We start from the raw sequence: 27,400 nt of genomic DNA on the forward strand, positions 1-27,400 counted from the left end.
CCAAATAAACAGTGGAAGTAACAACCGAGGAAGACAGGAATAGTCAATCAATTAGTCTTTATTCAGTCACAGATGAGTACGTGAATTCATGCTTTCTGTTTCCCAAAGGAGTTTTAACCGGTTTGCTATTAGTTTTCCCCATGGTCAGTGAGTTTTCCACACTCTTTTTGCTAAACCAGCCTCAATTGTCGCTTCACTACTTTGAACTACACTGTTTATATGAAAATGTGCTACAGTATATAAATAAATGTTGTTGCTGTGGTGACACCACCACTATATTGATCTAACTGATAATTTATGGCTAATATTTTGGAATTGTAATACTATTTCTATTATTAGACTGAGTGATAGGAACAGATCTAAAAAATTGGGCAACACGTTTTATATTTGTGATCTTGATATCTTTAGTGTTTCCTTTATAAACTGTTCTCCAAAGCAGCACTGAAGTTAGTACTCCTTTTGAAGAACGATGTTCATACACAGTAGCATTGCTAGGATTATGTATCTATATAAAGTGTCCAACATTTATATAATAGTAATAGCATCACTCACAGTAATTTACTTAACCTCTTTGATGATATCAGCACATACACTGCAATGCTTGGAATGTATAAAAAAGAAGAGATTAAATAGTCATAAATGCATAATACTGTCCTCAATCAACGGAGAAATGTGAGACACAAAGCGTAAATGGCTCTAAGCCAAGGCAGTCATAGATATCAAGACATTATCCAGAATTTGCTGACAGTTAGAGCTGCTGTGTTTGTGGTTCAACATAAAAAATAAACAGCAGTTTCAATTTTGTCACTTCACATGTCTCCATTGGTGTGCTTATTAATTGATCTGTCTTTAAACAGTTCTCCCTATATTTCCTCAAGGTAGGTTTAATGGAACAAGATTTTTTATTCCCACCTCTCTTTTTTGTGTTATATTTTTTATTGAATTCTGCACATTAAAGAACTGAACAATTTAGTGAGCTTTGCTTTTCACAATTGCAAAATAATAATTTTAGTGACTGTAACAGCCAATCTTAGAAAGTTAAATCTTTGAGTTAAACTCATATTAGTGTTTTCTTAATTTGAGTAGAATATAATTTTCTTTTATAGTCGTAGACTATGGTATAGTCTTTTCACCAAATAAGTTAGTAAGAGATCAAACTTTCTTGCTATAACTGAGATACAGTGTGATAATTGAGGCAGTTGTTGTTTAGAACATGTCCCAGTAATCAGGGACTTGAAAGACCCATTTTCACCTCAGAAATGGGATAGGCATACAGTTTTCTGACCGTCGTTTTGAAATGGTTCAGAAACATTTTGAAGTGATTTGTGACGATTTGAAATGTAACAAGATTTAAACTTTGACCAAAACTTTTCTTAAGGAGCTGCTGAACTTTGCTAATTTTGGAAAACCACATCCCACAAACTACAGCGGCAATAGGGTAATAATTCAGGTTACTATCAGGATTACTTTATTTCCATTTCAACCATTGCTCTTGTGTTTTGTACTTGGCAATATTTTGACTTCTCTCAGTATTCAGACTCAAAACATCATCCTGAATTTGAGTATACCTTATGCCAATGGTGTATTTCACCAAATCACACCTTTGCCTTTAGATAGCCCTTATATGATAATAATACTAACATATGTGAGAGATATCTAAAGGAGCATTGCCAGGAAATATCAGAAGGTGATTGGTACCTTTTTTAAATTCTAAAAGGGACATCTGAATTAGTAGATATTGAACCCTAAAGATAAGGAATAATCTTATCTTGATTATATATATATATATATAAACTCCATATTAAACCTCATTGAAACCTGATATATGGTCAAATGATGACAAAACTATGTTGTGAGAGAATTACAATTCTCCAAGAGTATTTCAGAGAATTTAAAAAACTACTTTATCAAATTCAATGTGGGACAGAGGAAGAGTGATTGTTTATTTGATAATGGATTCATAATGAGTGTGCTTTAATTTAAATTAATGTAAAGTATTTGAAGTTGAGCATTTAGTTGACTATATTTTGCAGGAATTACATGTACTAAAATAGCAAGTTGTGCAGATTTGGTCACTAGAATCATCATCATATTTGCAAGAACAGAACAAGCTATTTATTAATAATATAGACTTTGCAGGCCTGCAGCTACTTTATGATGCCAGACATTTCATCATTTAACCAAAGACCTAGAACATTTCAACCATCCCCCCCATAGATTTTAAACAACACTGAATACTTTGGCAGCAATGTTTTAACATTTGTCTGTCTTTTATTAGAGTGGAATTAACCATGACATCAGAAAAAAGTGGGCTTAATCAGTAATTTGGTTCTACATTTTCTTTTTGAAATAATTGCCTTGGTGTATGCTGGAAAGACTGCCTGCACAAATATAAGTCTTCATGTAAGCAAGATCTCGACAACAGATATTGGTGTATCCCCTTCTCCAAAAGACGTTTTAAGCTTTGCAACAATTACTCAGCAACATTACAATCGGGATGATAAGGAGAAGAGTGGATGTGCTTTATATGCTTTCATTTTTCTTTAGAAATGTATAAAAGAGCAGCTACTGAAAAGGTTATGTATTATCAGCAAGCAGCACTTCTGGCAGTCCTTAAGCAGCGCAAAATCTTCTTCTGTAGTCTCTTTTCCTTTAATGTTTGTCATATACTCAATCTCAGAATATTTAAAATATCTGTGAAGTACAAAAAATTCTCTTTTTCCATGAAATCTGCATGGATGCATTCTCAAAAATGCACAGGAGTGGTTGGCGATTTGTTCATTTTGACTTCACAATTCTGAAATGCTAATTGTTTTATCTTGGTAGAGTAATATATATATTGTTCTACTTTCCCATATTGTATTATTAATATGTAGCCTTAGAATGCCTAATCTCACAGACTTACCACTGTTTATAAGGTATTATTGTATATAAATTATCTCCACCTTCCCTTCTATATCTACAACCTCAGGCAATTAGATGTAGTAAAAAGACAAGCAGGAGTTAAGTAATACATAAAATAATGTATTACTGATAATATTAATAAATAATAACAAAATGCAAAGTACATTTGAATATTGGCAACCATACAGCCTGATTAAATGGTGATATGTAGTTCAGGTGGCACACAGTGTTACTTAAAATGTCTCTAGTTAAGGCATCATTGGTGCTCAGCTTTCAGCCACATGTCTGTTCAATATGGCTGCCAAGCTGTGTTCTCCATTGTGTTGTCTTCTTCATCAGATGTTAGTAACAGAGATGCTTCTTCGTCATATGTTGGTTAGTAAGAGAGGGATACTTCTTCATCATCACAGATTAGCAAGGGATGCTTCTTTCAGATGTTAGTAAAAGAGAGAGAGTGAGATAAAACAAGCAAATGTATTGGTTTTCTGTCCTACCCCTACAGCCAATAGGACATCATGGTACTTAAAGGCCTCTGAGACAACCCAATTCCAAACATCCATATCTCAGACCATTGGGGGAAATAGAACATCTTAACACCTGCTGCCAAACCATATGTTAAACATCCTGGCTTCCTTGCGGGGGGGTTGAAAGACTTTAGCAGAGAAACACTCGCCAAACTGGTTTAAGACACATCTCCCAAATCCTGTTGTAAAATTATAAAGAGACTTAGTCATAAAGGGGGGGTGGGGGGTTAATAGGGCAAACACGAATGCCTCTCACCAAAGTAAGACTAAATTACATTGCTTTGCCTAAATTATAAATAAAGACATACAAAACATTTATCAAGTTATATGCAAAATCTTACATCACAACACTGATAAATATTTCTTTGTCTTGCTTTTGCTACCAAAAATAATTACAAGATTTTGCATTTTTTCTCACCACTACTAAATGCCATTTATGAAATTCTTTAACATCTATACATGTCTTTACAAGTGTCAATTCCATTGTAAAATGCCAGCTATAGTAGACCTAATAAAAGATTTTCAACCCACAGATCTTGCTAGATATCATACGAAATGTGTGGCTTCATTACACTAAGAAAATCTGCAAACCTGTTAGATTTTTATCAGGTTAGAAAGGTGCTATCAAAGGCCATTGATTTTCTTTTTTAGGTGAATATATGTATGTTCCTACAAAAGTGTAGGTGTGAAAAAGCTGTCATGAAAGAAGATGAAGGAAGAGATTAAAAAGGTAGATATGGAGATATATGTGATCTCAGGCTGAGAGTGAGCTTCTTCTGTTTTTCTTTTCTTCCCTGTGAAGGAACACAAAGAGAGAGATCAGTTTGGCTATAATCAACAGATGCAGGGTGTTCTACAATAGGCTTTGCTAGGTGTTTGACTTTAATGGCTCAAACATGCTCCCTGAAATGTCCTGCTAGCTGTCTCCCTGTTTAACCTATTATACTGTATGTAGATGGCTGGACAATTCCTATATGAAATTCAGTAAATAAGATTTTTAAACTGGCAAGAGGCCAGTCATTTCATATTGAAGATATGCTAGGGACCAGATTCTAATGACACAGTTGCTCCTATGACATTTCAAAGTGATTGGTGAGAAATGTCGATCTCCTCTGTGAAGTGGTTCGTGGGTGAGAATTCTTCACGTAAAAAGTTGTAAGAATCTGGAACAAGCTACTGAGTTCTACAGGTGAACCAGAAACCTTGATAATTAAAAAAAAGACATCGTAGCTTCTAGCTAACCAAGTGATTTTATGTACTGAATGTTTTAAGTCCTGGGTATGGTGGCAGGATTAGCACTTTGGCAACCATAAAAAAACTTCACAAAGCTCAGAGACTACAGAAAGGACTCATTTTTGCTCTCCGCGGGAGTAGCTCTGCTGCAGCTGCCCAAAGTAAGGCTGCTCGCATCATGAAGGGGATGGGGGAAAACCCTCGGAAACCCCATCCCCAGAAGAGTCAGAACTGTTGGAAAGGCAATAGAGTCAGGTCTGTTGGGGATCGGAACTGGTGTGAGCTGAGGCGTTGCCTACTGCATGACAGCACTCGGGTCCCAATTTGAGGCAGCCCATATGGGTGGGCACATGGAACGTCTTGTCTCTCCGGCAAGATGATCATCTTCCTCTGCTGCGTGAACTTCACATTTCTGTGGCAACACTCTCTGAGGTGCACAGACCGGAGACTGGCCAGATCTCTGTAGGTGGATACACCTTTTATTGGTCTGGTCAGTCTGATGGCTGTCATACTCAGGGAGTAGCTGTTGCTGTAATGGATTGGCTTTTTCCGATGGTGTCTGATGTTATTGTTTTCAACGAGTGTATTATGGCACTCAGATTATGGCACTCCTTGGGTGCCTTGTCTGTTGTCTCATTGTGTGCTCTGACCACGGTGAGTGATGTCTCGGTGAGGGAGACATTTTATTCTCATCTTCGTTCGGTGGTTGATGGGTGCCCACAGGGTGACATTCCTCTGGTCATGGGCGACTTCAATGCAGCCACTGGCACTGACAGGGCTGGCTTTGAGGATTATCTCAGTCCCCATGGGTCTGGTGACTATGGTGAAAGTGGCTCCATGTTCCTTGACTTTGCAAAAGGTCAGGGGCTGCAAATCGCTGGATCCTGGTTCCAGCGCCCTGAACCACATTATTGGACTTGGTACTCCAATACTGGTGGTGCGGTGAATGAGATTGATTTGCCCTTGTGGGCAAATGCTGAACGCTCTTGCAAGACTACAGGGTCTACAGAAGTGCCCAGTTTGTGAATTCTGACCATAGGACTTGTTGTTGCTACACTTAGGATCCAGCTAAGGTCCAGTAGGTTACCACCTGTCTAAGAAAATGAGCCTGGACTTGGCCAGACTCCAAGACCACGCTGTTTCTAATGAGTCTGCACACAGTTTGTGTGAGGAACTTTCCGATTTGGGTATTACTGCCGATCCTAATGTGATGTGGGAGACCTTCCGTGACAAGACCCTGAAGGTTGCTGAGGGTTGTGTTGATGTTACCGGTGTTCTCAGAAGGAGGTGTTTCATCTTGCAGGGCACCCTGGATCCTCCAATTAGCTGTGAACCACCCAATCTCACTGAGATTGCACAGGTGGTGAACCAGCTGAGAGGGGGGAAGGCTGCAGGGATCTATAGTATCTGGGGTGAACTTCTCCAGGCTGGTGGTAAGGCTGTCCTCCTGGCATTGCAAGCAATCTTTGCTTCCATTTGGGAGACTGGCATCATCCCAGCTGACTGGAAAATGGGACTTGTTGTTCCTATCTGGAAAGGGAAGGGTGATCACCTGGATTGCAGCAACTACAGGGGGATAACACTGCTCTCGCTGCCGGGTAAGGTCCTTACTGGGGTCGTCCTCAGTAGGATCCGTGATCACTTGCTCTCCTACCAGCGACTGGAACAGTCTAGTTTTATGCCTAAGAAGTCTACCATCGACCACATCCTGGCACTGAGGGTTCTCATAGAGAGCAAACGCGAATATCGGCAGAGTTTCTTTGCAGCCTTTGTCGATTTTCACAAAGCTTTCAACTCAGTTGATCGAGCTGCCCTGTGGGACATCCTGAGGGTTCGCAGGATCCCCTCGAGGAAGCTGGATATCATGGTTGGCCTGTACAATGGTACTGTGAGTGCTGTGCAGAGGGGAGGCAAGACCTCTGCGTTTTTCCCAGTTGATTCTGGGGTTTGTCAGTGGTGTGTTCTTGCTCCTACTCTGTTCAATGCTTGTATGGACTGGGTGTTGGGCAAGGTGCAGCCCAGCAGCTGTGGGGCATCTGTTGGTGAAGAAAGATTCACAGATCTTGACTGCTGATGATGCTGTGATCTTCGTGGAGTCAATGGAGGCTCTGATCGGGGCACTCAAGGGACTGAGTGAGGAGTCTGAGTGTCTGGACTTGCGAGTGTCCTGGATAAAAACAAAGATCCAGGCCTTTAGTGACCTCTTTGGTACGGCCATCAGCAGTGTGTCTATTTGCGGAGAGAGTGTTGACCTTGTTGAGAGGTTTACTTACCTTGGCAGTGACATTCATGTCTCTGGTGACTCTTCCTGTGTAGTCAGCAGACAGATTGGGAGAACATGGGGGGGTCACAAGGTCGCTGGAAAGGGCTGTGTGGCGCTCCCGATATCTATGCAAAAGGACGAAGGTCTAAGTCTTTAGAGACCTAGTGCTTCCTGTCTTACTATATGGTTGGGAGACATGGACGCTATCCAGTGACCTGAGACGAAGACTGGACTCCTTTGGTGCTGTGTCTCTCCTGAAAATCCTTGGGTATTGTTGGTTTGACTTTGTGTCAAATGAGCAGTTGCTCATGGAGTCCCGAATGAGGCACATTACCTGCATTGTGAGGGAGCATCAGTTATGGCACTACAGCCATGTGGCGCGTTTCCCTGAGGGTGATCCGATTTATAAGATCCTCATTGTTGGGGACCCAAGGTGCTGGACCAGGCCAAGGGGTTGCCCACGTAAAACCTGGCTGCGGCAAATAGAGGGTCATTTCCGGAGGGTAGGACTGGACTGCGTGTCTGCCTGGGGGATTGCCAACCAGGATCCCGAGCTGTTTCGATGTGTAGTGGGTGCATGCTCCCCAACTTGACTTGACTTGACTTTGTGCAGCAATTTTCTCATAATATATTTTGTCTCTAATCCCAACATTCCTTACCTAAACAAATTCCATACAACTGGTATTGTTATGGCAATAAAGTATCTTCTTATATAATATGCTACTGTGGCTGTTTGTCTGTCCAGGATATTAAATCATGTGTAGCTTGCAAACCGTTTGAACTATTGATGTGAAATTTGGTGCACATGTATTCCGTGATGTCTACTATCCGGGTGATGATTGACCTCCAAAGTTATTCCTCTTCTTTTTATTTTAATTTTATTTTATTGTAGAATCAACTTTTGGCAGCGGCCAGCAGGGCGGCTGTGTGGCACATGCGTACAGGCGCCATTCTCATCCCTACCACCTTCGCTGTCACTTCCCCTACCTCTTCATATCTTAAATCATTCTTGAGGCAGATTGAAGACTTAATTGCCAGCTTAAGTGAAAATTAAAGAAAACGTACTAAGTAATTGCAGCACAAACATTGACTTAATCAGTTTTAACGCAAAAAGATGCCGACGAAAGAAGAGAAGAAGCGGGCCACTAGAGTGGAGAAAAGAAGAGCTGCTCAGGAAGCAGCAAGCGCATCAATCTCTGAGCAAACGGATACTAAACGTACAGAGAAAGACTATGAAAACTATAAATGCTCAAGTCAAGTGTATTCACTGAATGTTATCATGCAGTGAGCCATTACTGGTACTAAATAAATCTTTTAACAAAGTGTTGAATTCTTGTTGAAAGACTTTATAATCACATTCTATTGACAACCCTGCATTTATGTTGCCATATAATTTTAGATCTGTATCTTTTGCATGTGTTGAACATTGACAGTGTATATATTTTCATTTTATTCAAATCTGATGTAATTTTCTTATGAAACTGTTGAAATTTGAAAACAAGTTCTCTAACTTCTAACCCCAGAAAAATAAAAGTAAAGAATACTAGTATGCATAGACATTAATGGTAATATAAATAAGCATCCAAGGTAAAAACAACACTCTTGTACTCTATGTCTATAGATTAATTACTCTTGATATTTTACACAAAAACTAAATTAAATGTCTTCTAAAGAAAACACCCATTTATCAATTGGCTTGTTATTGTTAAGCAGTGATGTAGTGTAGTAGAGTATCTTATTAAACCACTTGTTTTAAGAGTAGTTTTCACTCTTTATGATTAAACAACTTGTGACAAAGTCGAGTGATCTAGTGTGAACCATGTACTCAAAAAGTTGCCAGTACAGTTAATTTGAGGTGAGGGTAAGGAAGGATAATTTGTTATACAATCGCAGTTGAAATGACAGGACGTAAAGGACAAAAACTTTTAAAAAAAATGTAAATTATATATATGTCCCTCAGGGTCTTACCAAATACTTCCAGGGTACTTGTCTGAATATACAATTTACGCTGTCTTTCCTCATATGCCAGCCTTCTCCAATAAGCTTCTTTACACTTTTTCCATCTCCTGTACCTTTGTTCCTCCATGGAGTTCAAGCTTGCCTGACTAAAACATTTGGGAACACTCATTACAAAAGCATTTATGTGTCACCTCTGTTATGATATAAACTTCTACAAATACTACATTTCCCCTAAACCCTTGCGGCAGGAAAATGTTGTTGCCCATTAGTGGCCTTGGTAGTTATTGGTTCTATAGTGTTCAACCCCAGCCAAGAATCTGTTGGTGTGACATCATGGCCAAATACAGACATGGCATCAGTGATGTGTATTACATTGTAGTTTGCTTCTTTCACCTGCTTCTCCTTACATGTTTCCAGAATATTTAGACTTATAGGATCCAAAAGGTTTTGATATGTACATAGAAAGAAAAAGTTCTAAGATCCGAAATCAAACATTCCTTAGTCAAGTCTGAGCTTTATGCTTTAAAATGTAATCAAACAACATAAAAGGCAGCTATTGAGATTCTTTCTCTTTATTTTGAAATTTGGTTGTAGTTTTCATCATCACTCTATAGAAAAGACTACATCTTGCCTGAAGAAGGGGCCTGAGTTGCCTCGAAAGCTTAAATATTGTAATCTTTTTAGTTAGCCAATAAAAGGTGTCATTTTGCTTGACTTCTCACTACATTCATAATGGCTAACATGGTACAGCACCCTAGTAATACTCAGATTCTAAACAGAATTAGATCATTTCAATGATGTATGGAGCAAAAGAATGAGCTCTTGCTTGATATCTCGCCCATCTTCTCTGGTGACTATTAGAGCTGTGAAAGGCTGTTTCTTGTAATTAAATAAAGGTAAAAGATAATTAGATTGTGGCACCAAGAGCATTTTCCTTAATGCAAAGATATTAAAAAATGAATACCACTCTATATCACTGCAAGAAGAGACAAAAAAGGGTAAAATAAATAAAAAAACAAAAATCAGATAAAATAGCAGCCAAACATTCCAGATGAAGATCTTGACATTAGACTTTACATTTTGCATTGTATTTTTTTCATAGCTTTTTTTTTTACATCAGTCTGTACTTATAGCTATCTCCATTTTCTCCTCAGGCTTTTTTTTTGCTTGACAGCAAGTTCCAGAACAAGATATATAACAACATATTTAAGCCACATTAGCATGAATACATTTGAAAACATATCTTTGTTAGTCATCTTGGTTTTGCATCTACATTGACGTAGTGTTTTGACTGCTACAAATGAATGTTTTTAAAAGCACTCCCCATTGTTTATAAATATGCATAGCAGTTTAGATGGGACAACCTAAGGATTTCGAAAAATGGATGTGTGATGGTCATGTGATCAGGCTATACATTCAGTTTTCTCGTGATAATTCCCTTTGTAATTTCAGCTCTACTGTGAATAATCCTGTCCTAAATTCTTTGTGTCATTTGATGGGTACTGCACGAATATTTTTCTTTATTTATTCTGACAGGACCCAGAGTCTTTGTCAGTCATATGCTCATTTGTTACACAGTTAAAAGCAGTTTATGCTTAATCACTTGTCCAGATAAAGAAGTCTGGTTTGCTTTTTCCTCACTCCTTCAATATTTGATTAACGTTGGGTTGCTCTGTAAACAAACATCACTCTGGGCTAACAATCTGTGCATGCCCATTACGAAATATTTACAAGTTTTTGGTGTTGCGCAGTGGATGACAAATGTGTGGAAAATAATCTGAAAATGCTAGTGTGGGCAGAAAACATTTGAAATGAAAATAGTATTTTCAAGTTTATCATAAATGTTCATGTTGTACCACTATGGAGCAAAAGACGACCTCTGCAGCCCAGGATCCATGCCTAGATATGAAGCCTGGTGGGTTTGTCATCATTCTGTGCAACAACTAGAAATCCATCCACATTGGTCAAAACTCTGCCTCACACAAAGGAACAAATATAGTTTTACCAAAGCAAATATTGATTTATTTCAATTAGTGCGAGGGATTAGAATTTATAGCTGGTGGTAAATATTTCTTACAATGAAATAAAATCTATTTCGAAGTATAATACACTTTATTCAAGTTAATGTATGTTACCACCTGACCTGGTTCTGTTTTATTTAGATTTTTAATTTTTCTCAATGCTGTGTTATGATGGAGATCCCATATGAACATTGAACCAGTGAGTATCTTCCATATTGAAGCAATGAACCTTGCAAATGTTGATGAGTTGAAGTTTAGTGAACTGAGTTTAAATATGGTTGGTTTCTCAACCAAAAGCCCTGAGCAAATCTTTGAACACCTTTGTGACCCTTGTAGTATTTGACTACTGAATACTCTAAAGGCTTCAAGGTGAAGAATGCGTTCAGCAGGAAAGGGCCCCGTTCCAGTGAATGGATTTGCATTCTTTTTTTATTTGGTTATTTGTTTCGTATATTATAATAAATGTATTATAATTTACACTGACATACTGTATAATGTAATATATTCAAATAAATGGAACATCACATCCCCTACCCATCTATAGAACAAGAAATCTGATGGTTTGATATGAGGTAATCACTCAAGGATGTTGAAGCAACCTCAATGTTAACAGAGATTCAGAATGCTTGATTAATTAAGGGAGGCTTTAATAAATATCTGGCAATATAACAAAAAAAATTTGGACAGTTTTAAAGTACTTTTGATTTTTTTTCCTTTGGTAGAAAGGATAAAATTCTCCAAGGTAAGTAAGATATGGCAACATAATAATGTTGTGTTTGATATCACAATAGTCTAGTCAGTAGGCTGCAATCTCCCATCAGCTATATTTTATAGTTACTGTACTTCCCCTTTCACCCATTATCTGAAAGTCTGATTGAAAGGTCCCATTTACAACTTTACCTCAAATGAAGCAATGGTGCAGCCTTTTAAAAATGCTTGTATGAAAATACCAACTATTAGCAGTACATTTTACACAACAGATACAGTATTAAGGGAAGATTAGGAAAGTCAACCAGGTTTTACATTTTACACAACAGATACAGTATTAAGGGAAGATTAGGAAAGTCAACCAGGTTTTACATTACTAGATTAATGTAATCACTTCACAGATTGTTATTATACAGCATCAACACTTTGTCATTCTCTCCTTCTACTTTGCTTAAAGTGTATGATCCTCCTTCCTAGCTGGAACACGACCTTTGGTCCTCATGCTGCATGCTCTTTTTACTCAACTGGAATGATACACAACTGTAAATTTCAAGCATTTGCTTGCTAACCAGTAGTCCTTGTTCACTATAAGCCTGGTTGCCACAACAGCTACATTCATTTAAGTATTTGTTTTGGCAGTGGGTCTTGGTGCTTTGACTAACCTGAGTATTTTTTCATCAAACATTTTTGCTGCTTGTTTACTGACTTCCTGCTGACAGCTATTGTTTTTAGCTGTTTGTGCTATTTTGTGAGACAATGTAATATCTATTGCTTTTCCTGGCAATATGTCAGACAATAAGAACATTATGCTTCTCCCTGTGAATATATTCCAAAATCAATGTGGCCTCTCACTTTCTCCTCACTGTTTGCATAATTAATATTTGAGATAAGATATTTCAGATTAGTTACAAAATTCTCATATGGTTCACCAGGTTGCATCTTGAGAGAATCTAGATTTTTTTTCTTATAATTTTCCATTGTGACAAAGATAGAGGGCGTAGCAGCCACTCAACCGACACAGACAGACGCAGGAGGCACACTACATAAACACAGATGTTTTATTTTCTTTTTCTTCACCTGTGGGCAACGCCTTCCCCGTTTCCCACAGGCACTACACAGTCCCAATAAGCACAAAGATCACACACAATACTTTATCTCTCTTCTCTTTTCTCCTCCACTCTTCCTGGAAAGCTTTGTCTCCCTCCTCTCGATGCTGGCTCACCGAGTAGTCTCTGTTGGCCCTTTATATAAGTCACCCAGCAGTGCTCCAGGTTCTCGTTGCCTCACTGCACTTCTGGGTGTGGCGGAAGAGCCGCCCACATGGGCTCAGGAACAGCTGCAGCGCCCCTTGGCAGTGCCTCCAGATCCCAACAGGGCTATATCAAACTCCATCTCCCATGAAGCCCTGCAGGAGTCTGAGGCACCGCTGCCACCCAGGGGGGCTGCCATCTAGCGTTCCAGGGGAGGTAATGCTCTGTCCATGCTTGTTCCCCTGGACTGTATAGGAAGAGGCACTCCCTTAAATATTGTTTGAACATAAGGCTAGACCAAGGCAATTTGCTGAAATTCCGGTTCATGAGCAATGTGTGAACTTGCCTAAGAGCCATTGCTTGTAGGTTTGTGTTAATGTTAAATTCACATGATTATTACCTCAGCCTATCCATGTCCGTAAATATCACAATTCTGTTCTAGTAAAACTCCAAACATAGAAAAACCATAGCAGGCTTTCCAGCTGATTGTGTGTATTAAAGGTTTGATACTTAACTTCCTGTCTTTTTTCCATTCTGTTGGTTAAGGCCTTTGCCAAAACCCTGACTTCATTCTTTAGTAATGAAGTTAGTGTATAGGCAGGGCAGGCACCACCATTAAGGCAAATTAGGCATTCGACTACAGCACAGATCATGGTAGGGAGGGGACCCAGCCGCATGGGTTAACACTAGAATTACCAGAGCCTACGAAAAAACTCGTAGATCCGTCCCATCTTAAATCGCTTCTTAAAACCGTTCTCACCTCTCCGCCAGCGTCTTTTGTTAATCTAAATGTGCTGATAAAAGAAAAGCTGTAAGTAGCCGGCTATTCCATCCCCCACTGACTTAGAATGTGCACAAACTTCTTCCAGCTCATGCCTTGATTGATTATCTGGGAGTGAAGTGGAGTTTTAGAGTGGAAATAATAGATCATTATTTGGAATACACGCATTTCACGTGTGTTCCGTTTCTACAGTAATCCGTGTAAACACATTTTTAAAACAGAAACATTTTTCATATTGTAGTAGTAAATGACAAAATGTAGGCATACACTATATAATGTATGAAGCCTGAAGTCCAAATATCAAAGAAACACTTTCACAAAAGGTACAAATATAACAGAACAAGTATGCTTTTATTCAAAAATATAACTGCAGAAAAAAAGCTGCCTTAGCATGCCACATTGACACATACTTAATACAACTGCCATAGTAGCGTAATGGTATCAGCTGCTGACTGGTAATCAAATGGTCATGAGTTTCATCCTGCACAACTCAGTTTTGAGAAGTAAACTACTTTTATTCTTACTATTTTAGAATAAAAACATACATTTGATTTCAGTGTGTAACAGCCAGTGTAATTTATGATACTTGTAAAGGTTAGTTTTTTTTTTTTAATTCACTTTTCATTCTCTCAGTCGTGTTCAGGATCCTAACCCCCATCTGACACTGCTGTTTTCATATAAAGACAGAGCGCTATAGCTCTGCAGCATACTTGTGACTGCATTCTCGTACCAATGCTTGTGAACTGAAGTGCCTGACTTTTCGTGGCATTACATGTCTATTTATTGAGCATGCCCGTGTCACTCGAACACAGGAACATATGTTGGTGTACAAAGATAACAAAACAAGTGCACTTTTATTCTAGACTATAAGTGAAGAAAAAATAAAGCAAGTTACAGTAGGCGGTTGATAGGTAGTGCAATGCTAAGAACTGCTGATTTCCGATCCGTGCTATATAAAATCATCACATTCAAATATTAACAATTCCTACACACCCTTCCTACATTTACGACATGTGTACTTGTTGCAGTGTACACATCTCTCTGTGCTATGGTTCCTATTACATTGAATGAGCATCTGACATTGTACTTTCTTCCCTGTTTAAATAGCATTCGAACTATAGCGCGTCTCCAAATAAATCACATTTGAGTTATAGCACGTCTTTATGTGAAAACAGCAGTGTCAGATGGGGAGGGGGGTCGTGAACGCGACTGAGAGAAAGGAACTGAATTTAAAAAAAAAAGCTAACCTTTACAATTATCATGCATTTACACTGGCTCTTACAGACTGACTGAAATCAAATGTGTTTTTATTCTAAAATAGTACAGTACATGCAATATTATTTGAAAACAAACAGCATCAGATCGAGTTGGAATACACGCTGACGCTGTTACAGAAGGCATCAGATTATTCAGTACAGCACTTTCAATGCACAGTACATGCAATGTTACTTGAAAACGAACAGCGTCAGATCGGGCGCATATTCAAACCCGATCTGACGCTGTTCGTTTTCAAATAATATTGCATTAGTGTGATGATGTTTTTACATATATTGTCTCTTTCATTCATCTTGCGGTTTGTAATCACTGACTGGGTGTTTTTATCCCCGATCTTGCCAGTTCTCACATGTTGCTGTATGGTGGTGTTTCTTTTGTACTCCAGGACATGCAGAAGACAGAATAGTACATAGCAGTAAGTTTAGCGCTATATGCAATCAGACAGACAGACAGGCAAAGAAGGCACTAGATATATAAATAAACAGGGAAGGCACTGTATAATAGATATATAAAATAAACAGCTAAAGTGATAGATATATAGATAGGTAGGAAGGAAAGGCACTATATGATAGGCAAACAGGGAAGCTGCTATATAATAATAAAATTACTGTTATTACTATATACATAGACAGGGAGTTCAGGCAGGCAGAACGGCGAAGGTTAAAAATAAATAAATTATCCCAGCAGCGGGGTATCGAACTCGGATCTCTTGAGGTACACCAAGTCTGCTGCGCTCTAAGTGTCAAAATGTTACCAGTACACCACAGAAGCTGTTGTAAAACTCTTTGGCCTTCAGTCTTCACACATTTTATAGTTTATGCCTACATTTTTTAACATTTATTACTAAAATATGAAAAAGTTTCTGTTTTAATATTGTGTTTACACAGATTACTGTAGAAATAGAACACACATGAAATACGTGTGTTCCAAATAACAATCTATTATTTCCACTCTAAAACTCCACTTCACTCCCAGGTAATCGAGGAAGTCGGTGGGTGGATGGAATAGCCGGCTGCTTGCAGTTTGTTTTTATCGGCACATTTACAGGACAAAGGAGGCTGGTGGAGAGGTGAGAGCAGTTTTAAGAAGCGATTTAAGGTGAGACGGATCTACGAGTTGGTAATTCTAGTGTTAACTACCAAACAGTTGGCTGGCACACTAAGAAGCTTGACCTAGGGCGCAAAATAACCTAGCACCAGCATTGTGTACAGGGTGCACATTTAAATCAATGGTCTTTTATTTTTCTTTGAAAAAATGTGATTGATGCTTGACATAACATTTCAGGAAGGAGATTTTCTACTCCAGCCTCCTCAGATACAGCATGCATTAGCAACCTTATATTGAAAAGCTAGTTCACTGTTTTTTCTCCCTAATACACACACATACATGCAGACAATAAAATAGGATATTATTTATATTTTTATTAAAAAAATGAAAGAAGGCCTTTTCTCCAAAATAAAAGCTATGGGTAAGCAAATAATAATATTTTGCTGGCAACAGTGCATTGCGCAGGGGTGCAAAATTTTATGAAGAGCAGAGGATACTACCACAAAGTAAGAAAATAATTTATTCCATAAATCATTTTCTTTACCTTTTGTTTTTGTCAGACTTTTTCAACATACAATATACAGAGAGATTCAAAAAAATGCAGGCTCATGTAAAAAAGCTAGAGTAAATGTGAAGAGAGCTCAAATACTTTCAGAATCTGCCAGGGCATATTAGTAAAACAATGAAGCATTGCCATAGAAATATGTAGCAGTGCAACCTCTATAAAAGGCTTAAATAGCTTAAGCCAATTGTTAACAACTGGTTAAGAAAAAAAGCAAAAAGTGTTGGTAACAGCATAAGCAAAATGAACTAAAAATAGATCAAAACGTGGAAAAGCAATTTTGTTTTGATCATAACAATAGTTGGCAACTATCACTTTTTACCACAGAGACACTGTTGTGCAGGTATTGTTTATTTGTAGTTATCTTTAAGATGTTTTTTATTTATGCAGTATCAGCCATATGTCACAGTAGTTTGTGCTTTATTTCTTTCTGAAGGTAGATGCAACTGAAGCACAAGACACATTTTAAGAAGGGTTTAATACAATGAACATTGGCCAGCCAAACAATTTGAAAACAATATTTTCTTACCCAAAGGCTATCAAATATCCCATGATATTTTTGCAAATAAAATTTTAGAGAAATTTTCATTGATTCTTTTTTTTTCATTAAGCCACATGAGTTAGCCATTGTACAAAACTAAATACTTTACTTTCAGATCATTATGTCCTCCTTTAGCTGCTGCAGTTTGGCAGAGATATATGTGCATTTATACAGGTACGATAAAATACTATAAATAATATCAGGACGGTTGCATTGTACAACCCAAAATCAGAAAAAGTTGAGATAGTTTGGAAAGTGCAAATAAAAACAGAAGGCAGTGATTTCAGAATTCACTTTGACTTATAGTCCATCACAAACAATAGAAAGATAAGATGTTTAATGTTTAGCCTGGTCAGCTTCATTATTTTGTAAATGCACATTAATTCTTGCTATTGAGGGCTTAACGACACATTCCAAAAAGCATGATGAGAGTAGAAACAGTTCGTGTTCATCAGGTAATTGTAATCTTGCTTTGGCATTAAAGCTTCATCCAGGAAAGGCCTAATTCTTTAGGTGCAAAAATTGGCTGACAATGGCCTATTTTTCCACAAATGTGAGAGAAAATCATTCTGAAGTTTAAAAGACAGATTGGAAGGGATCAGTGTATTTCACCTACAACAGTGAATAATATAATTAAAACCATTATCGGAATCTGGATAAATTTTTGTGCGTAAAGGTCAAGGTCGCAGGACTAAGCTAACTGCCCATGTTCTCTGTTCCCTCAGATGGCACTGCATCAGTCATTCATCAATAAGTGAAATAACCACATGGGCTCAGGAGTACTTTGGCCATCTTTTATTATGTAACACTATACGTAAATGCTGCTTAAAACTGTACTGTGCAAAAAGAAAGCCTTATGTCAACAGTGTTCAAAGGCAATGTCGACTTCTCTGGGCTCGAAAGGAACTGGGATGGATGGCCATCACACAGTGGAAACAAATATTGTGGTTGGAAAAATCAATATTTCAGATCTTTTATGAAATAAATATACTGTACATACAATACAATACAATACAATACAGTTTATTTTTGTATAGCCCAAAATCACACAGGAAGTGGCGCAATGGGCTTTAACAGGCCCTGTCTTTTGACAGCCCCCCAGCCTTGACTCTCTGAGAAGACAAGGAAAAACTCCCGATAAAAACCTTGGAGGGAAAATGGAAGAAACCTCGGGAAAGGCAGTTCAAAGAGAGACCCCTTTCCAGGTAGGTTGGGCGTGCAGTGGGTGTCAAAAGTAGGGGATCAATACAATACATGTTACATGTCCTTCAGTCCAAATAAAAAAAGTGCCATCCAGACTATTACCAGCTACAAGTCCCGAAGCGAGTACCAGTGATGGTATTGGGTTGTGTCAGTGCCCTGTGAAGGCACAATTAATGCCAGAAAGTGCATACTGATTTAGGAGCAACATTTTCTGCCTTGAAAATGACATCTCTTCCACGTAGACCCATGCATATTTCCTCAAGTCAAGGTAAAACCACATCTTCATGTGTTAGAAAGGCATTGCTATATAGAAAAACAGTGTGAGTGCTTGACTGGCCTGCCTGTAGTCCTGACCTGTCCTCAGTTGACTAGGTGTGGTGCATTTCAAAATGCAAAATGTGACAACTAAGACCCCATACTGGTGTATACTGTACCTTAAGATTTGTTTGTGGGAAGAGTGGAACAAAAATACACCAAAAACACACAATAAATTTGTGTCTTTGGCACCTAAACTTTTGTTAAGTGTTATGAAAAAGAAAGGCAATATTACAAAGTGATAAATTGTTTACTGTCCAAACATTTTTTGAATATGCTGTAAGTAAAAACATCAAAATAAGTGTTTATTTTTGAAATGTGTTACTTCCCACTTTTCAATTTACTGAAGTATATTGGACTAAATCAAACTCATTTTTTATAGACTGCCATGTCTGTTTGCTACTGCTATAAAAGGATTGTGAAATTGTAGCAGTGTAGAGGAATAGGATTCATTTATTTAGTCTGAGCCTTGTGAATTCTTACTAAAAGTTAGAAAAGCCACATCTGAATACGTCATGCTAAAAAATATCATTGGGAAAATATATTTAAAATCTGTGAAGCAATAGGTATAGATTGAAATAAATAATGAATCATTTTAATTTTTAAATACTCCTCTTCCTTGTGAACAGGTTCACAGCAAATTTAAAGAGTTATGCATATGAAACATTAGCAATGCACTATACACATATCCATAATTTCACATATCGTTTCAGGTAATTATTTCAGGCAGTTTACTATAATAATCTGATAGTCTTGAAGGTCTTTTTATCACCATTAAGTCCAGGGTTTCTCTCACCACCCTTGTCTTGTCTTAACCTAAGGGGATGAAAAAACAAAGGATGGATTCAGCACTTAGACAATGGTGGTGGTAAGTGACAGCCCTTAAAAGAACTGTTGGCTCTTATGCAGATAAAACTTCTGTCTCTTTTTTTGGCTGCTACCTAATCATCCTGGGTTTTTCCAATGTGGCTGCATGCTCTTGGGTGCCTCTGCCTATACATTTACATCACCAGTACTCCTTCAAACTGCTTACCTGAGGTCCGTGGAAACACTAGGTTCTACAATTGTAAGCTGATCCAATGCCAGGATCATGTCCATGGCTTGATGGTGACTATGTACCCATGTAAATGAAACTGAAAGGCGAGAAGTGCTTCTAAAGTGCATGTACGTGCCCCTGCTTTCCATAATGTGCACAGGCTCGTAGCTCCACCCCTTCTGATAGTCGATGGACACCTGAACAACTTGTCAATCTCTGATTTGATCCACAGACATACAAGGCAGATATATTTTCATCAGTTTTAACCTGTAATATTGACACATTCATTTTTTTTTTACATAATTTAAGAATAATTTTAAAAAATAATTTTTGTCTGCCTTAATAACTGAAATCTAATAATCTGTGATAATATAATAATAACAATATAATAATTAATTTGGTTTGGTTTCAGGTACAGGAACGGTGTCTGTGTTACAAAACATCAGTAAATAAAAATCAGTCATAGTACATTAACCAGAACAGCTTTCCTGAATTTATATTTCCTGAATAATACTATATTTTCTTATAACACAGAATTATAGTTATAGTTTCATGTTTTTGATACTTTAATATTAAACATTTATACTCTCACAGATGTTATTGTATGTTGAACAATTTCTTTGACTACTATTGCACTTCACCTAAATAAAAGATTTAAACTCGATCAATGAAAACAACGTACTGTAAAAAGTCTGTCTGCATTTTCAGCACCATGCACCACAACGCGGAAGTACGGGCAAGATCGAAAAGAAAAAACATGTTCAAATGGCATAGCATTTCCAAACAGAGGTAGAGACAGATTCGATCTCATTCAAGTGGTTACTGGAATATAAAATAAACACATCTGCAAAGGTATAACGAAACAAGTGTGCTTTTATTCAAGAATGAAAGTGAATAACAAAAAATTCAAGTGACAACAAGATACCAAGCAGGTATGATTCACCAGTGTTTGTATGTCTGCTTACACCACTTCTGCAATATCTTTTACAGGTAGCAAAACTTTACACCAGCTGTTACAGACTGAAATCAAAGGCTTCTTCTTTTTGGGCACATACACCATCAGCATGGCACTGCCAGATCTAAACACTAGTGTGGCGAATTCCTCACATACAGAAGTGACTTTAGCTGCAGGTGGAAGTCCAATTTTACTTTATTGTGCAAAAGCAGAGTTGCATTGTGGTACAGCAGTCTATTGCTTAGTGAAAGCGCTGTGAAGAAGATGTCTATTGTTACGGTTCTGCCTTTGTCCAGTCTGATAGCAGTCACGGAACATTGCATCTTTGATTGCCAGTACAACAAATAGTTCTGAACAGGCATCAGCCACAGTACTAACTGTGGTCATCGCTGCTGTTGTGAAATGAATGGAGATAAATGCCATCAACTCTGAGAGGGAGAGGAAAGTTTGTTGTACCACGTGAACGTCACTGAGAGAGTAAAACTGAATAATAAGAAAAAGCTCTAACTTTTACAAGTAGCCAATATTTACACCACGTGTTACAGACTCAAATCAAATGTATGTTTTTATTACAATATAGTAATAATAATAAAAGCAGCTCACTAATCAAGACACGGAGTGACTCGAACCTGTAACATTTTTGTTATAAGACAGCAGCTCATACCTCTGTACCATCCAGGAATATGTATGAACTTTCTGTTGAGCATTTCTTGCCTCACATTTACAGTATTTCCTTTCATCCTACACTTACCTAGATCTTTATAGACACAGAACACACATGAAATGCATGTGTTCCAAATAATTATATACTGTATTATTTATCTCCAGACACCTCACACACAGATAAGTACCCTTGAACTGGGAGAGCTTTTTGCCCAAGTTGAGCTCTGTCGGGATGGAGGTGATGGGATGGGACAGCAGCCTGCTTGCTGCTTGTTCTGATTAACACATTTACAAAACAAAAGCCGCTGATAGAAAGGTGCAAAGGAATTTAAGGTGGGCCAGGATTCCGTTTTTTTATAGGCTTCAGGGATTCAATGTTAACAGTGTTGCTGGAGATGTACAGAGAAGGTCAGAAGAAATTGCATTTCATGTTTGAGGACCTAAAGAAAGAGTATGACAGGGTGTCAAGAGAGGCATTATGGTGCTGTATGAGGGTCGGGGAAAAGCAGAAAAGTATATTAGGGTGATGAAGAATATGTATGAGCAGATTGTGTCTGTGATGAGGTGTGCAGTAGGAATGACAGCCTGGTTCAAGGTGAGTATGGGATTACATCAAGGATCAGCTCTGAGTCTTTATTGTTTGCAATGGTGATGGACAGGTTGACAGACAATGTCAGACAGGAGTCTTCAGGGACTATGACGTTCGCGGATGACATTGTGATGTGTATAGGGAGTAGACAGCAGGTTAAGATGAACCTGGAGAGGTGGAGTTACACATTGGAGAGAAGGGGAATGGAAGTCAGTAGAAGTACATGTGCTTGAATGAGAGGAAAGGTAGTGGAAGGGTGTGACTGCAAGCAGCAGGCGTGGTGAAGGTAGACAAATGTAAATACTTGAGTTCAACAGTCCAAAGCAATGAACAGTGTGGTACTGAGGTGAAGAAGAGAGTACAGGCAGGGTTGACTGGGTAGATAAGAGTGACAGGAGTGATTTGTGATAGAAGAGTACCTGCAAGAGTAAAAGGGAAGGTCTGTAAAACAGTAGTGAGACCAGCTATGTTGTATAGTTTGGAGACGGTGGCACTGATGAAAAGGTAGGAGGCAGAGCTAGAAGTGGCTGGAGTTGAAGATGCTAAGATTTTTGTTTGGAGTAACAAGGTTAGGGAATGAGTTAGGAATGAGTATATTAAAGGGACAACACAGGTAGGACAGTTTGGTGACCAACATGAAGAAGCAGACTGAGATGGTTTGGGCATGTACAGAGGACAGATGAGGAAATTAAAGTTGAGGATGGAACCGCAAGGCAAGAGGAAGGCCAAAGAGGAGGTTTATGGATGTGGTTAGAAAATGATGTAAAAGACAGGGATAGATGAAGACGGATGATCCACTGTGGCAATGCATAAATTAATTAGACTAACTGAAGGAACCAAAACTATATTGTTAAAAGTTACAAAATGGTTAACAAAAGTAAAAATTCCAAAAATTGACAAATTTTCCCCTGGAAACAAATCAAGTTCTACCTATGTATCTATCTTTTTAAAACTTTAATGGTACAACAAGTAAAAAAGAAAAAAAATACAACAAAGGCAAAACTAAATCCCCAGGGCATTGAAATCATAATATAACTATAATCTAATATTATTAGTTACAACTTTCAAATTTATAGATATTCTTTGTTTAATCTCATAATTTAAAAGTTTGGAGCCCAGATTTCAATCAAGACAGGATAGTTTCAAGATACTTTTATGTGATCCTACAAGAATATAATATATTCTTTACAATAAAGACTAATGTATTAAAGTTACATTATTAAAGTAAATACAACTGATACTAGATGTTCTCCATTTTGATTTTATTCACATATGTAGTTTCTTTGTGTGGTATTGTAATACTATTACTACTACTAGTACTACTGTACTACTAGTTTCAAAGCATGAATAGGTTGTGCTCACTTTGACTGGTCTCTCAATATTATTTTTAGTTAAGTAGCCACATCTTCTAATTTATGATGTGCTATCAAAATTAATTAAATGATGTAAGTTGTGTATAAATCTGTTGATAAATGTTTCCATATATTATATAATACAGTGTAGGCACCTTTATTCTAGAAAGGTGCTTCTTCCATGTGAAGTTTTGTAATGCACATTATTTGCATGTTTCTATATGTCCTCCCACTACTTTTCATTTCTGCATGTCCTTGACAGTCAATCACAGCGGTTTTAATAATACAGTGTAATCTACATCTGGTTTTGTGTTACATGTCAGAGGGCCACATTCATACTGTGACTGCTGAATGTTACAAATTAATCTCATTACTTTTGAAAACATTTTTATAATATTCATGTATGAATAATTTTCAAATAAAACTAAAGGTATATTATATAAGAAAACCTAATGAAGTCTGGAAATAAATTAGGTTGCAAAGCATATGTGGTGATTCCAACTTTCACATAATATTGCCTCCAGCCACTCATAGGGCAACAGACTGCTTCACTGCAGAAGGCTGCAGAAGGTGAAAAAGATTTCCCTTGTTAGTAATTACCTTGTCAGGAGTAACACTGAGATTCCAATTGAGAACCAAAGAAAAAAAACACAATCAAGTATAATTCTAGGGTGTAATCTACTGATGCATAACTATGTTGACAGACAACTGAAAAAAGCCAAAATTTAGCAAAAATGGTGAAATTCTTTTATTTGCTGTTGTCTGACTGACTTGAGGTGAAAAGGTGTTATTTCATGTGCCATAAGACATTTCAGACAAACACATTAAGAAATAATCTCCTGTTTGAAGCCTACTCATTACAAAGTCATTTCTATTTAAAAATGTATTTAAAGGGAATGTCAGCAACTGAAGTAACTTTATGTACAAAAAAAGAGTGCTAAATGTGTATAAACATGAGAAGAGTAGTGTTGTATATTATATTTACCACAGATTTTAATATTCTCCATTTCACACATTGCTTTTTTGATTACCACCTTAATTATTTAATAATATAGATGCATGTTTACACACATAAATTATACACATATTACTATGTCTGTATTTTATATAGCACCTTTCATGGTTAGCACCAAGTGTTTGATGTATATGACATGGTCTTCTTGAACATGTAGGCACTAATCAGCCATAAATTAAAATCTCCTGCCTAATACTGTGTAGGTTCAAAACATCCACGCATCAAAAGAGCGACCCTACAAAGACAAAAGGCAGAAGGCGGCATGGCTCTACCTAACTTCCAGTTTTATTACTGGGCAGCAAATATACAGGCAATAAGAAGCTGGACACAAATAGAAGAACATACACAGGCTTGGACAGCAATAGAAGTAAAATCCTGCAGTACTTCTTTGTATTCCCTGCTCTGCGCTCCAATAAACACACGTTATCGGCAATACACTAATAACCCAATTGTGCTCCACTCACTTAGAATCTGGAACCAATGTAGAAAGCATTTTAAGATGGAGAAGCTTTTATCTGTGGCACCCCTGCAAGAGAACCACCTCTTTCAACCTTCACAAACATATGCAGTTTTTAATATCTGGAAAAAATTTGGAATTAACTTGCTTAGAGATCTTTATATAGACAACGTCTTTGCATCCTATGAACAATTACATTCCAAAGTTAACATTCCAGCTACACATTTCTTTCACTATCTTCAAATCAGGAACTTTGTTAAATAGAACCTTCCAGATTTTCCTCATCTTGCACGCTCAACCATGCTGGAAAAATGATTGCTCATTTTCAAGGAGTTAGACTCCATCTCTACAATATATAAAATCCTTTTACAATCCCTCCCTTTCAAAGATCCAAGAGTACACTGGGAAAAAGATCTCTCAATTAATATATCAGAAAAGGAGTGGAAAGTAGCAATGCAGAAAATTCACTCAAGCTCCATATGCGCAAAGCATACAATTATACAACTCAAAATTATATATCGAGCACATCTGTCTCGACTAAAACTCTCCAAAATGTTTCCAGGGCATGATCCAACCTGCGAACGTTGCAACCAAGCCCCAGCCTCACTGGGTCACATGTTCTGGGCCTGCACCAAATTAACATTATTCTGGACAAACATTTTTAATTACCTGTCAGACAGCCTTGGACTCACAATCCCTCCTAACCCATTAACAGCTGTGTTTGGGGTTCTTCCAGAGGGGCTTAAAGTGGAGAAGGAGAAACAAATTGTGATTGCATTCACTACACTGTTGGCACGCAGACTCATTCTGATAAACTGGAAGAATCCAAACTCTCCTCTTTTAAGTCAGTGGGAAACCAATGTGTTATATTATTTGAAATTGGAAAAAATCAAATACTCAGTTAGAGGATCCGTACAGACTTTTTTCAAAACATGGCAGGATCTAATCAGTAATATTTTAAAATAAGTTCATAAAGCACAGAGAATTTTTTTTAAATTAGGTATGTTTACAAACCTTAAATTTAACGTTATTTGGCTTGCTGTCTCTCTCAGGGGTGGGGATCGATCTGTTCTTAACTCAATTTTTCTTTTTGTAAAATCTTGATTGCTTTGTATGGATTGTAATAAAATTAATAAAAAAAAAAAATACTGTGTAGGTTCCACTTGTGCCATCAAAACAGCTACGACCCAACCCATCAAGGAATGGACTTCTTAAGACGTCTAAAGGTGTCCTGTGATATCTGGAAACAAAACATTAGCAATAGGTTTTGAAAATCCAACACATCCCCACAGATGCTTAATCAGATTAAGGTCTGAGGATTTCAGAGGCCAGGTCAACACCTTGAATTCTTTGTCATATTTCTGAAACCATTCCTAAACAAATTATTCAGGGTGGTAGGGTGCACTATCCTGCAGAGGTGGCCTCAGGGAATAACATTGAAGGGATGTACATGGTCCGTCACAATTTAGGTATGTGGTATATGTCAAAGTAACATCCACTTAAATGCCAGAACCCAAAGTCAGGACATTATCCAGAGCATCACCTTGCCTCTGCCAGCTTGCCTACTTCCCATAGTGCATCCTGCTACCATGTGTTCCCCAGGTAAATGGTGCACAGTCTCCTGACTGTCCACATGATCTAACAGAAAATGTGATTCATCAGACCAGGCTACCTTCTTTCATTGCTCCATGGAGCAGTTCTGATGCTCACTTCTGATTTGGTGGTCAACATGGGCACTCTGACTGAGGTTCTGACATCTTTCTCTCATGGCCAGGATGAAGTTTGTCAGCAATTTGTGCTAAAGTAGCTCTTCTGTAGGATCAGACCAAATGGGCTAGCCACTCACTTCAATAGGTTTTGGTGTCACCGGTTCACTGGTTGTCCTTCCTTGGGCCACTTTTGGTAAGTACTAACCATTGCATACAAGGAACGCCCCACAAGACCTAACCTTTTTGTGAATAATCTGACTCAGTTGTCTTGCCATCTCAATTTGTTCCTTGTCAAAGTTACTCAGATCCTTATACTTGCCCACTTTTCCTGCTTTCAACACATTACTTCAAGAACTGCTTGTTCACTTGCTGCTTGATATATCCCACCTCTTGACAGGTGCTGTTGTAATGTATGTTTTAATGTGCTTTTTGCACAGATATGTAAAGACATTGTTGGCCAGTGTTGTGTACTGAGACTTCATGTTTAAATTTTTTGGGACTTACACCTTAGCTGTGTCTCTTTCTATATTGAGAAATTATCAAGGTTCTACAGTATTTGTATAGACTTAATCAGCTGTGTCAGCTTATCATATATGGTGTTTTATCCCATTAGTGGTTAGTTTAAGGAGGCTGTTGGCCACACAGACTGGAAAGAGTCAGGCTCATGAAGCTAGTTTTTTATGATTTTTACATGGTGGTACCATTTTCACTTCCCATTTTTAACATTAGATAAGGCTTAATTTGTTGTTAGTGTTTTCAGTATTTTGTGTTTATATTGCTTCTAAAACAGGGTGACTTATTGGCCTATTTTATAAAAATGTAGCCACAGTTCTTCCTTGAACAAACTGAAGAATGGAATATATTTATTCTTCATGTTTTGTGTATGATTCACTTAGGATTAACTACTTGTAGCATTACAACAGAAGCGGAGATATGAGCAGGCTAATTTCACATTATAATTTTAATGCCAACATTTTCTCACTTTCTTACAAAAGTTAAAATAAATGATTGCAGTTTTCTAAGGCTGCATGCGGAATG

The sequence above is a fragment of the Polypterus senegalus genome, chromosome 2 (genome assembly GCF_016835505.1).
Source record: "Polypterus senegalus isolate Bchr_013 chromosome 2, ASM1683550v1, whole genome shotgun sequence".
NCBI classification, from domain to species: domain Eukaryota; kingdom Metazoa; phylum Chordata; class Cladistia; order Polypteriformes; family Polypteridae; genus Polypterus; species Polypterus senegalus.